We start from the raw sequence: 12,362 nt of genomic DNA, 5'->3' as shown, positions 1-12,362 counted from the left end.
CCTTTTCTGTGTCTTTCCAGGGTAGGGGATGGACAGCTTATTTCCAAGGGTGAATTAAAGGTCTTTCTCCATTTTTCTCCTGACGCAAAGCCGTTACTCTTGTATCTGAGAGGACAGGAAATAATGGCATGAGAGGCCGGCAGTGCTTTTTCTTTACCTCTGTGAAGCACTGTGATGTGGAAAAGTGGTTCTCACTCCTGGTTACACACTGGAATCACGTGAGAGTTTTTCAAAATCCGTGTCCAGGCCCCACCCCAGACCAATTTCTATCAGACTCTTTCGAGGAGAGATCTCGGCACTGGTATTTTTGAAAATGACCCAGGTGACTCGCAAACAGCCAAGTTTGAGACCAAGTGGGTTAGAAGTAAAAGCCCTCGTCTGGGAATGACAAGACTTGGGTCTAGTTTCTTTCAGCTAACATTTTCTGAATTCCCAGGGAGAGCCACTGGGTGAGGCCTTGAGGGGTCAGAAATCAGTGGGACAGAGGTCTGGCTGCCCTGTGTCCTTGGTCTGGTACCCTTGGGTCCCCATCATGAAGGAGGCTGTTCGAGTAGAGAGCATCCCCACCCATCCATGAGTTTGAATGGAATCACACAGGAGCACCACCTTCTCCCCGTCCCGTGTGAGAGGTTGATAGATCGGAGCATGCTTTCCTTGGGAATAATATCACAGATCCAGAGGAAGAGGCATGGTCTTTTGGAAGGAAATAGCCTTTCACTGGGCTTTTCCCAGTGCTGGGCTTGGAGCAGTCAGCAAGATGGAAGGGGAAGATGGGTTTCAGCCACTTAATAAACCACTGTTTTCCTTCTATGAGTGAGAGGCAGAGCCCACCACTGAGTGAAAAGGGATCAAAGACCCACTGAGTTCTCGACTATTCTTTTTTTTTTTCCTAGTCACATCCCAAGGCATGTGGGATCCTAGTTGCCCGACCAGGGAGGGAACCTGCGCCCTCTGCAGTGAAAGCATGAAGTCTTAACCACTGGACTGTCAGGGAGGTCCCCTTTGACCACTCTTCTCATGCTTCTGGCTCTATAAGACACAAAAAATGTTCCACTCAAGTCACTTTTCCACCACCTCTCTGGGCACCATCCACAAACCAGGTAGGCAGCCTGGGAATCTTCCCAAGGAGGCTTTGCAAAAAATGAAAGCAGCACCGAGCTGTGTTTATGAAGATGCTGTTCGGGTTCTGCCCACAGAGGTGGTGGCAGGAGTGAGGGCCATGTGTGCCTCTGTGTCCTGTCTCCAGAAAGTCACCGTTCTCCCAACGTATGTAAGCACTGGGTAGATGCGGGTTTAAAGATACAGGTGCTGGATTTAAAGTCCAGCACCAAAGATGGAATGGGTGACCATTCAGGAGAAGCCCTGCCCTGATTTCTAGGCTGTTTTTTGTTTGGTTTGTTTGTCCAGTCGCTCAGCTGTGTCAGACTCTTTGTGACCCCATGGATGGCAGCATGCCAGGCTTCCCTGTTCTTCACCATCTCCTGGAGCTTGCTCAAACTCACGTTGGTGAGTTGGTGATGCCATCTAACCATCTTGTCCTCCGTCATCCCCTTCTCCTGCCTTCAATCTTTCCCAGCATCAGAGTCTTTTCCAGGGAGTCGGCTTTTTGCCTCAGGTGGCCGAAGTATTGGAGCTTCAGCCTCAGCATCAGTTGCTCCAATGAACAAAATTTCTAGGGTGTAGAGAATAAAAACTCCCTGCGAAGAGTTACGTTCTTTTCTGTAGGTCCTGGGCTCCAGGTCTCTCTCTCACCGGCTTTAGGATGCCCGTGTCTGAGCCGTGTGACTTTTCCTGCCTAGAAAACTGAGCAAATAGCAGAATTGAAATGCTCAGCTGCTTTTTGATTAGAGCACAGGGGAATGTGCTCATCTGGGGACGAACCTGCATCTGAAGGTTGAGGAACAAACCCCTAAACTGCGCGCAAACAGCACTTGGGATGACGTGTCATTCACATTCAGCCGGTCCCTTCCAGCCCAGCCCTTCTAAGAAGGCCCAGTTTAGAGATCACCAGCAGGGCAAACAAAGGAAAAGCTCCCCTCAGTCTTCGTTATCTCACCAGGGCCTCTGTGACCTCGGGCCAATCCTTTCCCTTTTCTGGGCCTCAGTTTCCCTATCTGTAAAATGGAGGGTTAAGGTCATCTGGAAGGACACATTTAGCCTTCAGATCAGCATGTCGTGTGCACAGGGAGGAACAAAATTTGATGGGAAAGTTAAAGTCAGAAATGTTTCATATTTAGCTAGTGAAAATCAGGGTGAGAATGGGTTCTCAAGAACAGAAAATCCCGTGTTTTTGGTGGCTGTACCTTGGAGTCGCCAGTCTCAAGTCATAGAGTCTCGTTTCCTCTTTTTCCAAGTGGTCCCAAGCATGGCTGGGACCTCAGAGCAGGCTGCTAAACAACTCATTCTTGAGCTGTAAGTTCAGCAATTAAAGCTGGAAAACATCCTCTTCTACTTCGGAGGTAAAATAAAATGAATAGAGCTTTTATAAAAAACGCTAATGTGATGAAACAGATAATGAAACTTGTAACTTTCAAGCCAGGGAAGATGAAATTCTGACTTTCTTATGTGCTGGTAAAATCTTAGTCACTAATTGCCTGCTCTGCCTAACCTTCAAAACAATTTTATAGGATTCTGGTTAAAGACCATTCAGGATGTGCTAAAGAAGTCAAAGCAGAGCGAGCTTAAAAGTCTATTTAGTTCCCGAAGCCAAGACTGAGCTGGAGGTCAGGCCTGGGCACACAGGGAAGTCAGGCCTGGTCTTTGCTCTTGGGGGCTTCCTTGTTTAATGAGAGAAATGCCTTATGTAACAAGGCTCTGTGGGGCAACGTGGGCAGTGAGAGGAGCCTGGAAGAGGGAGGCGGTAATCGGCTGTGGAGAGGGAGGATTCGGGAAATTGTGCTGCTCTTTGAAAAATGTGTAAGGATTCACCAGGAAGATGAGGACAGGTGAGGAGAAATGGCCTGTCTTGCAGAAGGTATGGCGCAGGAAAACGCATGGTTGTTGGGAAAGCACAGTAAAGCCCACGGAGAAGCAGTCAGATAGTTAGTTGGACTCTGAAAAGCATCTAGTACAAATTCGTCTCATATGGGAATCTTCTCCCCTCTAAATATAGTACATCCCTCTGTTCGTTTATCCAGCCATCCATCTGTCTGTCTACCTGTTTATCCACCCATCTGTCTATCTATCCATCCACCCATCTACCTGTCCATCCATCCATCCATCTACCCTCTTATCCTTTTATCCATCCATCTATCCATCCATTCTATCCATCATCCATCCATTTATTTATCCATCCAGCCAACCATCTACAACTTGTTCATTAACGAACATTTATCAAAGATTTATGCTGTGTCAGACTCTGCTCGGAAGTTACTGATCATTAAGACTCACCTCTGAGTTCCTGGGGTTTACCTTTTAGTGGGCAGAAAGGGACATCCACCCATCTATTCAGTTATGTATTACCTTAATGATCCCAGAGTTCCTCCTGAGTGCCCCATACTCCTAGGCCCTGAAGATGCAGTCCAGGGCTTAGATGACTCCCAATTAGCTGGGGAGGCAGTGAGTGAACCGACAGTCAGAGTTCTGTCTTTCAGATGGGAGCACGGAGTCCAACAGGAGGCTGGAGGAGACGTGTCCTTTGTTACAGATTAGGAAACCCAGTCCTTGTCCCAGGCATCCATGTGTCTTACCACCATCCAAACTGTTTCCCCTTACTGTGGTTTCCTTCTCATAGGCCATGATCAGAATATACCTGTGTTCCCATGACCTTTTATAATCAAAGATGTAAAAAATGAGAAACGTCTCCTGCTGCTAAGTCACATCAGTTGTGTCTGACTCTGTGTGACCCCATAGAACGCAGCCCACCAGGCTCCCATCCCTAGGATTCTCCAGGCAAGAACACTGGAGTGGGTTACCATTTCCTTCTCCAGTGCATGAAAGAGAAAAGTGAAAGTTAAGTAGCTCAGTCATGTCCGACTCTTCGCAACCCCTTGGACTGTAGCCTCCCAGGCTCCTCCGTCCATGGGATTTCCCAGGCAAGAGTACTGGAGTGGGTTGCCATTTCTCTGGAGCTAAGAGAGGTTTAATGTGTAACTATGAAATTGAGAAACGTCTAGTGTGGGACATGTCCCAGGATGTGAACCCAGAGGTCCTGTCTAGAAGTGGGTGGTCACTCTCTCTGTCCAAGCCCCACGATGCTATAAAGAGCCTGACATGTCGCTCATGGGACAGGCCGTGTGAAATGTCTTTGGCTCAAAATGCATTGCAGGCTGAAATTTCCAAAGGGTAGGCAGGGTAGGCAGGGTAGGCAGGTTGTGCAGGAAAGCCAGGAGCTACTCAGGCTCAGAGATGGTATCTCCCGCCCCTTCTTTCTTCCTAGCTCTTCTTCCTTCCTTCCATTGACAAGATTGTACAAAGCATCTACTGCACGCCCTATGGTACAACGAGGAGCTAGTGAGTGAAAGGGAGAAAGTCAGAGGTAGGCCACAGGTGACACTCCCAGCCCTCCAACCTCATCTTTGACGCCAGCCTGACTCAGTCTTTGGCCCTGCATTTGGTGGTGTAATTGAGGGTTCCTTTTTGTTGCCTCTATCATGTTTCAACCACGTTCCCCTATCTTCTTTTGCAAGCTCTGGGGTAGTGTGTATTAAGAGCTAAACGATACTGTGCTCATTTGATCTGCTCATGTTATCCTCAGCAACTGTACTAAGTATGTGCTGTGCTGTGCTTAGTCTCTCAGTTGGGTCTGACTGTCTGCGACCCTGTGGACTACAGCCCGCCAGGCTCCTCTCTCCATGGGATTCTCCAGGCAAAAATTCAGAAGTGGGTTGCCATGCCCTCCGCCAGGGGATCTTCCCAACCCAGGGACTGAAACCAGGTCTCCCACATTACAGGCAGATTGTTTTACGATCTGAACCACCAAACAATTCCTAGAGAGAGGAAGAGTTATACGCCTACAGATGGTCACTTTGACATTTCATTAAATTCTTTTGTAACAGTTCCACAAACTTCTGAGGAGGCCAATAGGAAGCATAATAAAATATAAATAAGCAGCAGGGTTATAAATAAATAAGAGATGAAACGATGAGCTAGGCATATACACCTATGTAAAATTACAGCCTAGAGTAGCAGGCTATATGTTGCTACACTTAAATCATAGACCTGAGTCCGCATTTCTTGGTACCTAAAGGGAAAAAAGAAACAGAGACACATTGCTTATTATTCATGAGGAGAAAGCATTCCTGTGAATGGCGTACATGACAGCAAGATGTTAGAAATGGCCTCTGTATTCAACAAAAAAGGAGTGAATGAATGAAAAAGAGTTTGTTCAAATGGAATATTTATATCCATTGGAAATGAGGGGGTTGAAGACTCTGGTAATAGTCTAGTTGATGTTAACTTTTAGAAGAAGAGAAAATATTCATATGCTGTGATTCCAAATGGTCTAGCTAAGTGCAGGTTTGGGTCTGACTCCACGGTGACTGTGGTTTCTGATTGTGAGTTCCCCTCTGGGTGAATCTGATGACTTCTGCTATAAAAACTTCTTTAGAACACATTCATGGCTGCTTCTGAAGGGCCCCAGTGTCTTCAGTTGGTCTGGAAAGGGAGTGTAACCCTGGATGCCACATACACATGGCCCCAGTGACTTCTTCCACCCAAGGTCCACTTCTTCCTCGTGTTCCAGAGGGTGTAGCATTTCTTGTCCGGCTTTTGTCGGCAGAGCAGTCCTTCAGAATCCAGGCTTTGTGAAGAAGGATCCATTCTAGCTGCCCAGCGTCACAGGGACGGATGCTAGAGCTCTCGTCCCGTAGCTCAGGTTCTGTTCCTGGACTGGCAACCCACACACTGTGGAGTCCGCGCTCTCTGCTTTGGCTGTGATCCCGTTTGCTTTCCAGGATTCCCCCTTTTTATTGCTGTTGTTTAGTCGCTCAGTCATGTCCCATTCTTCCGAGACCCTATGGACCGTAGCTCGCCAGGCTCCTCTCTCTGTCCATGGGATTCTCCAGGCAAGAATACTGGAGTGGGTTGCCATAGCCTCCTCCAAGGGCTCTTCCTGACCCAGGGATCCAACTTGCATCTCCTGCATGGAAGACGGAGTTTTTACCACTGAGCCACAAGGGAAGGCAAATTACATCCAACTTCATTTTTTTTTTTTTAAATTACAGGTGATTTTATTGTGTTAGTTTCTGGTGTATAGCATGGTGATTTATATATACACACTAGAAACTAACACACTGGTGGCTCAGATGGTAAAGAATCCACCTGCAATGAGGGAGCCCTGGGTTCAGTTCCTGGGTTGGGAAGATCCCCTGGGGGAGGCTATGGCAACCCACTCCAGACTTCTTGCCTGGAGAATCCCATGGACAGAGGAGCCTGATGGGCCACAGTCCGTGGGGTCACAAAGAGTCAGACACAACTTAGCAACTAAGCACAGCACACATATATTCATTTCATATTCTTTTCTATTATGTTTTGTTATGAAAGGATTCCCTTTCTTTCGAGTTTAGATACATACACACACAGATGCATGCATATGCTATATAAAACTATGTACCATTTAACTACATACTGTATAATTCTACAACTACAGTTGTATATAAAGCTATATAGGTCTGCACGATCATATATATGAAACTATAAGCGTATATAGAGTTATATATACAAGTATATAGCTACTCTATTGTTATATACACATCTTTTATGTAAGTAGTTATGTATCTGTAGGTCTGTGTGTATAACAATATAACAGGAAAACACGTGTTTGTGACATTTTATTCATCTGGAACCCTCATCCCTGATTCTAGGACTTAGCATTGGGAAATAAATATCTCTTTTGATAAGTCCATAGAGTTCATTAGTATTTGAATCATGTGTCTTGCTGCGTTTCCTTTCATGCCACAGCTGCCAGGAAGCTCCCTGTAAATTCAATATTCAGTCACAGAATCGGTGTTAGGTTGAGATTAAAAAGATAGTCCTCCTTTGATCCATGTGGTGATGTAAAAACCTATCCTTCCTTCAATATTATTTTTGAGTTTCTATTTTGACAGCCTCATTGGACATGAGGTGGCTTCCCAGGTGACTCAGTGGTAAAGAATCAAAGTGCCAGTGCAGGGGATGCAGGTTCCATCCCTGAGTCAGAAAGATCCCCTGGAGGAGGAAATGGCAACCCACTCCAGTGTTCTTGCCTGGAGAATCCCATGGACAGAGGAGCCTGGTGGGCTACAGTCCATGGGGTCGTAAAGAGTCAGACACGACTGATGCCTAAGCACGCACAGTGGACATGTGATCTTACTGTAACCTCCTCAATACTTTCTAGAAGATGGTGAGATAGAGAATTGTAAATAAATAAATAGATAACTCCCTCCACCCCTGGGGCTGTCCCAAGACATTCTGCTGAAACTGCTTTGCTTCCCCAGACCCCTGAACTTCTCTGTCTGCGGTTGGTCCTGGCTACCTTGTGATAGCCCTGGTATTGTCAATCTGAGCTGTTTTCAAAGTCCCCTGTACTGTTCTTTGTTGTCTGTGAACTTGGAAACTTGGATGCAGTGGAAAGACTACGGGATTTAGAATTGGATGCACTTGAGACTGAGCAGGGGTCTCGGCTCTGGGGTCTGTGATCTCTTGGCCTCAGTTTCATATCTGTACTCTGGGGACAAGGTCTCCTCACCACAGAACTGCGAGGGTTGAACAGCATAAGGTAGCCAAGGCCCCCGGTACCTGAAAGTGCCCAACAAAATTCCACTTGCTGTCCCTTTCATTTTTGGGTCGTGGTCTCAGCTTCCCAGCAAGTCCTCGACCGTGCCCCTTGTCACCCCAGCCTCTTTGCCTCCTGCCTCCCACCCCTGCCCATACCCCTCCGTCTGCAGAGAATCCGCAGTCTCCCACCCTGGGCTCCTGGGCTCTGGGAAGGTTTGCCCCCTCCTGCCCCGCCCCCACCATGTGTGTGTCTGGGGGCGCCTTGCCGGGCATAGTCATGGAGACACCCACGTGGCCCAGTCCTGAGCGCCTGGCAGCTGGGCAGGGGGTGGCTGGCATGTGGGGTGGGGGCTGCTCTGCGGGAGGGGTGCGGGTCCGCCTGGCCTGCCCTTGCTCGTGGGAAGGGCCGGGGCTTGGCAGATGGGAGCCATCACTTTGCAGTCTCCCTCTGTCTTCCTGTCTCTCTCCTGCTCCCCCGCCTCCCTCGCCCTCCGCTTTCTCGCTGTCTGTCTGTCATCGCTGAGTTGCCTCCGTCTCTCCTTCTGTTCTTGCGTCTCTGCTCCTTTCCTCCCTCCCCTGCGCTGCACACCCTGAGTACATACACCTCAGGGACCGTCCCTCTGGGCAACACCCATCTGGGTCATCCTGAGGGCTCTAGGGACTGGTGACCCTGTCCAGAAGCCTGCTCCTCCCTGGAAAAAGCCCCACAGGCTCCCTGAGGACGTGGAGCCCCCAGACTTGGTCCGCATGCCAGTTCTCACACTCTTTCTTGTAGGAGGATGACCCATGGGGCTCGGTCGCTCAGTTGTGTCCAGCTGTTTGTGACCCCAGGGCCTGCAGCCTGCCACGCTCCTCTGTCCATGGAATTTTCCAGGCGAGAAGACTGTGGTGGATAGCCATTTTCTCCTCCAGGGGATCTTCCAGACCCAGGGATCGAACCTGTGACTCTTGCGTCTCCTGTACTGTCAGGCGGTTCTTTACCACTGTGCCACCTGGAAAGCATCCACATGAAACCCGTGAAGCTTGCACTTAAAATACACATTCCCAGCTCACGCTGCTTGGAGATTCTCGGCCAGCAGGTCTAGGGCCTGGAATGTGCATTTTAAATATAAATCCTGAGAGATTCTGATGCAGGATATTTGGGGGAGTTCACAGGTGAGAAGCCCCGTGTGGGTCAAATGAGTGCTCATCCTCAGAGCTGACCTCTCCCCAGACCACCCCCCCACCCCGCCAGCTCACGCCTCCTGGCTCCTCATCTATGTTTTCTCCCAGGTTTCGCCCCAGCCAGTCCCATCAGCCCGTTTCCTTCTGTGCAAACTGGGTGGATGTGTGTCCCCTCCCCCTACAGCATGGTTGAAGGATTGATGAATGGATGCTTGAGGAAAGGCTCTGAAGAATTTACATTCCTAGACATATGGTAGGAAGCAATGGATATGATAAATGTGTGTGCTCAGTCAAGCCCGACTCTACGACCCCATGGTTGTAGCCCATCAGGCCCTTCTGTCCATGGGATTCTCCAGGCAAGAATATTGGAGTGAGTTGCCATGCCCTCTTCTAGGAGAGCCTCCTGACCCAGGGATCAAACCCGTATCTCCTAGGGCTCCTGCATTGGCAGGTGGATTCTTTAGCACTGAGTCATCTGGGAAGCCCAGATGTATTAAATAAACAACCACAAAAAAGATGGCCACCCCAAGTCCCGGAAATCAACCCTCAATATTCATTGGGAGGACAGATGCTGATGTTCCAATCCTTTGGCCCCTTGATGCGAAGAACTGACTCACTGGAAAAGACCCTAATGCTGGGAACGATTGAAGGCAGGAGAAAAAGGGGACGACAGAGGATGAGATGATTGGATGGCATCACTGACTCAATGGACATGAGTTTGAGCAAGTTCTGGGAGGTAGTGAAGGACAGGGAAGCCTGGCATGCTGTAGTCTGTGGGGTTGCAAACAGTTGGACATCACTTAGCAACCGAATGACAACCCCAAGTCCACCTCGCTGGCCTCTGTGCCTCCCTCAGAGGAAGCCTCCTGCCCCTGGGAACACCGCAGGCTCTTCCCAGACATCCAGTCTTCCCCCTGATGTCCCTGCCTCCTCTTGTCCCCTCCTCCCTCCCGTGTCCTGTGGGACACGTGGCTCAGGGTCCCCTCCTGGACCTCCTGCTTGGCAGACAACCTGATGCTTTCTCACCTATGGACACTTAAGCCCTGGCGTGGTCCCTTGTGGTGTTTAACACCCTAAGTCCTGAAGGGCTATGGGTTCGGGAAGGAGGAGGTGTCCCACTGTCCTCGGTGGAGGGACACCCACCTGATGTAGGGGGGAGTGCAAAACCCCAGGAACCAGCTGCCTGTCCCTCCCAGGCAGCAGCCAGGGAGGAGGTCAAAGCCGGGGATGAGACCACCAGGTCCCTGGCACCTCTTATGCCATTAGCCTTCTTCTCTAACCCCCCTTAGATGATAGAACCTTTTGGGGATCATCTCCATTGTAGCCACTGCCTTCCTTCTGGGCCTCGACTAGAGCATCCATCATAGGTCCCTTGATTTTAGTTCTGAGGCTGGATGGCTTGGGTGGGGATCTCATTCAGCTTCTTTCTATACGAGTGACAACCTGGGGCCTCAGTTTCCTCATCTGTAACATGTGGATAATAATGCTACCGATGTCCTCCAGTTGTTGCTGTGAGCTGTGAGAGTTGCTCAGTTGTGTCTGACTCTTTGCGACTCCACGGGCTATACAGTCCATGGAATTCTCCAGGCCAGAATACTGAGTGAGTAGCCTTTCCCTTCTCCAGGGGGTCTTTCCAACCCAGGGATCGAGCCCAGGTCTTCCCCATTGCAGGCGGCTTCTTTACCAGCTGAGCCACAAGGGAAGCCCAAGAATGCTGGAATGGGTAGCCTTTCCTTTCTCCAGCAGATCTTCCCAACCCAGGGATAGAACCGGAGTCTCCTGCATTGCAGGCAGATTCTTTACCAGCTGAGCCTCTAGGGGAGCCTCATGGGTGAATAAGATATGGCATGCGATGTGCTCACACGGCGCACTGAGTCAGCACTCAATAAGCACCAGTGCGTCAGTCAGGACCACTCACTGCTGACACGATCTCAAAATCCCAGTGACTCATTCCATGATAATTAAGGTTGACTTCTTGTTAATGTCACAGTCCCATAAAGTGGCTGCTGGGCAGCTTCCTATGGAGAGATTCAGGGATTCCAGCCCGTTCTTTCTTGCTTTGCTGACATGTTCTAGAACTGGGGTAGCCACCGGCAACTGCTTAAATCCAAATTAATTTTTAAAATCAATAAAATTAAAGACTCAGTTCCTCAGTTGCACTGGCTACCTTTTGAGGGCTCAGTAGCCACAGGTGACCTGTGGCCATCAAACCGGGCAGCCTACACAGGACATGTCCACCTCTGCCGATTAGAGTCTCCTCGGGGGCCTCTGCTGGATCCTCGGCATTGAGCCGTCAGCATTGGGAGATAATGGAAGTCACAGGCAGGTGCCTCGCTGGGTCAGGGCTGGGGTTGGAGACGATCACTTCTGTCCCCATCCCCTTGAGCAGGCCAAATGACATGGCCTCAACCTAACTTCAGAGGGCACTGAGGAGGCTTCACTGAGGCGTTCTCCGTCACCGCTGGGTTCCGTGTACCTGCCCCATTCCACCCCCTTCCCTTTCGTTTCTCAGCCTCACCTCACGTGGTCCCCAGGAGGGAGGGCACAGATTCCCAGGGACTCTCTCAGAAGAGGAAGGAACCCTCTTTCCTAGAATTCCCCAGCCGCCTTTCCCTCCCTTCTCATTGGCCTGAGAGAGAAGGCAGAGCCATTGGTCTGCGTGGCTGTTCTTGAATCAGTTCCTGGGCCAGAAGAAAGTCAGGTGCTGGTTAATCCTGGTTTCCTAAATCAATCAGGATGGCAAGGTGCGGGGCAGGCTAGGATGGGAATGGAGGGGGGCCGTTTCTACCCCTGCCCCAGATTATAGCTGCCACCCAATGAGGGAAGGGTGGAAGACACTGGCGAGAAAGCCCACAGCCTTCTGGTGTGCCCTGCTCCGTGCTGGGTCCTCTGCTGGGCACTGGGCTGGGGTGGGGGGGAGTCCCTCTGGCCTGGGCATGGTCTCTGCCACCAGTGACTTTGGAGATTTGCAGAGAATGATGTTGGAGAACCAGGCCCAGAGGAGGGTCAGCGGGGGCACCCTTGGGAAGGGTGGAACGGCACAGAATCTCTAAGCACGTCCCTTGGGGCCTAAGGAACCTTGCTGCTTAATGTTTGGATGCTCTGACTTTTGTGCTTTGTAGACAATTGGCCATCTCAGATTTTCCCCAGGGGCGATCCTGTGTTCGCGTGACCGTGGCTCCTTCCCCTTTGCTTTTGGATTCCTTCCTCCTCCTCTGCGCAGACTAGCAGCCTCGTCCGCTACCCTCCCTCAGCTAGGTATTAGCATCCCAGGTAGTTTTTCATATTTCTCTCCCTAATGAATGCAGAGTGCCTTATTTATTTATTTATTTTGTCAGAAGGCGCCCAAGCATTTAGCAGTTACCAACGATCAACAGTACATTTTGCAAACAAGTCATAAATTTTAACAGCAATTTGTCTACGAATTGTGACCTTTTGATGATGTATTTGATTTTTCCCGAGAAGTTGAACTTCTTTGTCATCCAAGTTTGATTCATATTTTA

This window comes from Ovis aries, chromosome 18, assembly GCF_016772045.2.
Source record: "Ovis aries strain OAR_USU_Benz2616 breed Rambouillet chromosome 18, ARS-UI_Ramb_v3.0, whole genome shotgun sequence".
In the NCBI taxonomy this organism is placed as follows: Eukaryota; Metazoa; Chordata; class Mammalia; order Artiodactyla; family Bovidae; genus Ovis; species Ovis aries.
Note: the sequence above shows the minus strand (reverse complement) of the source record.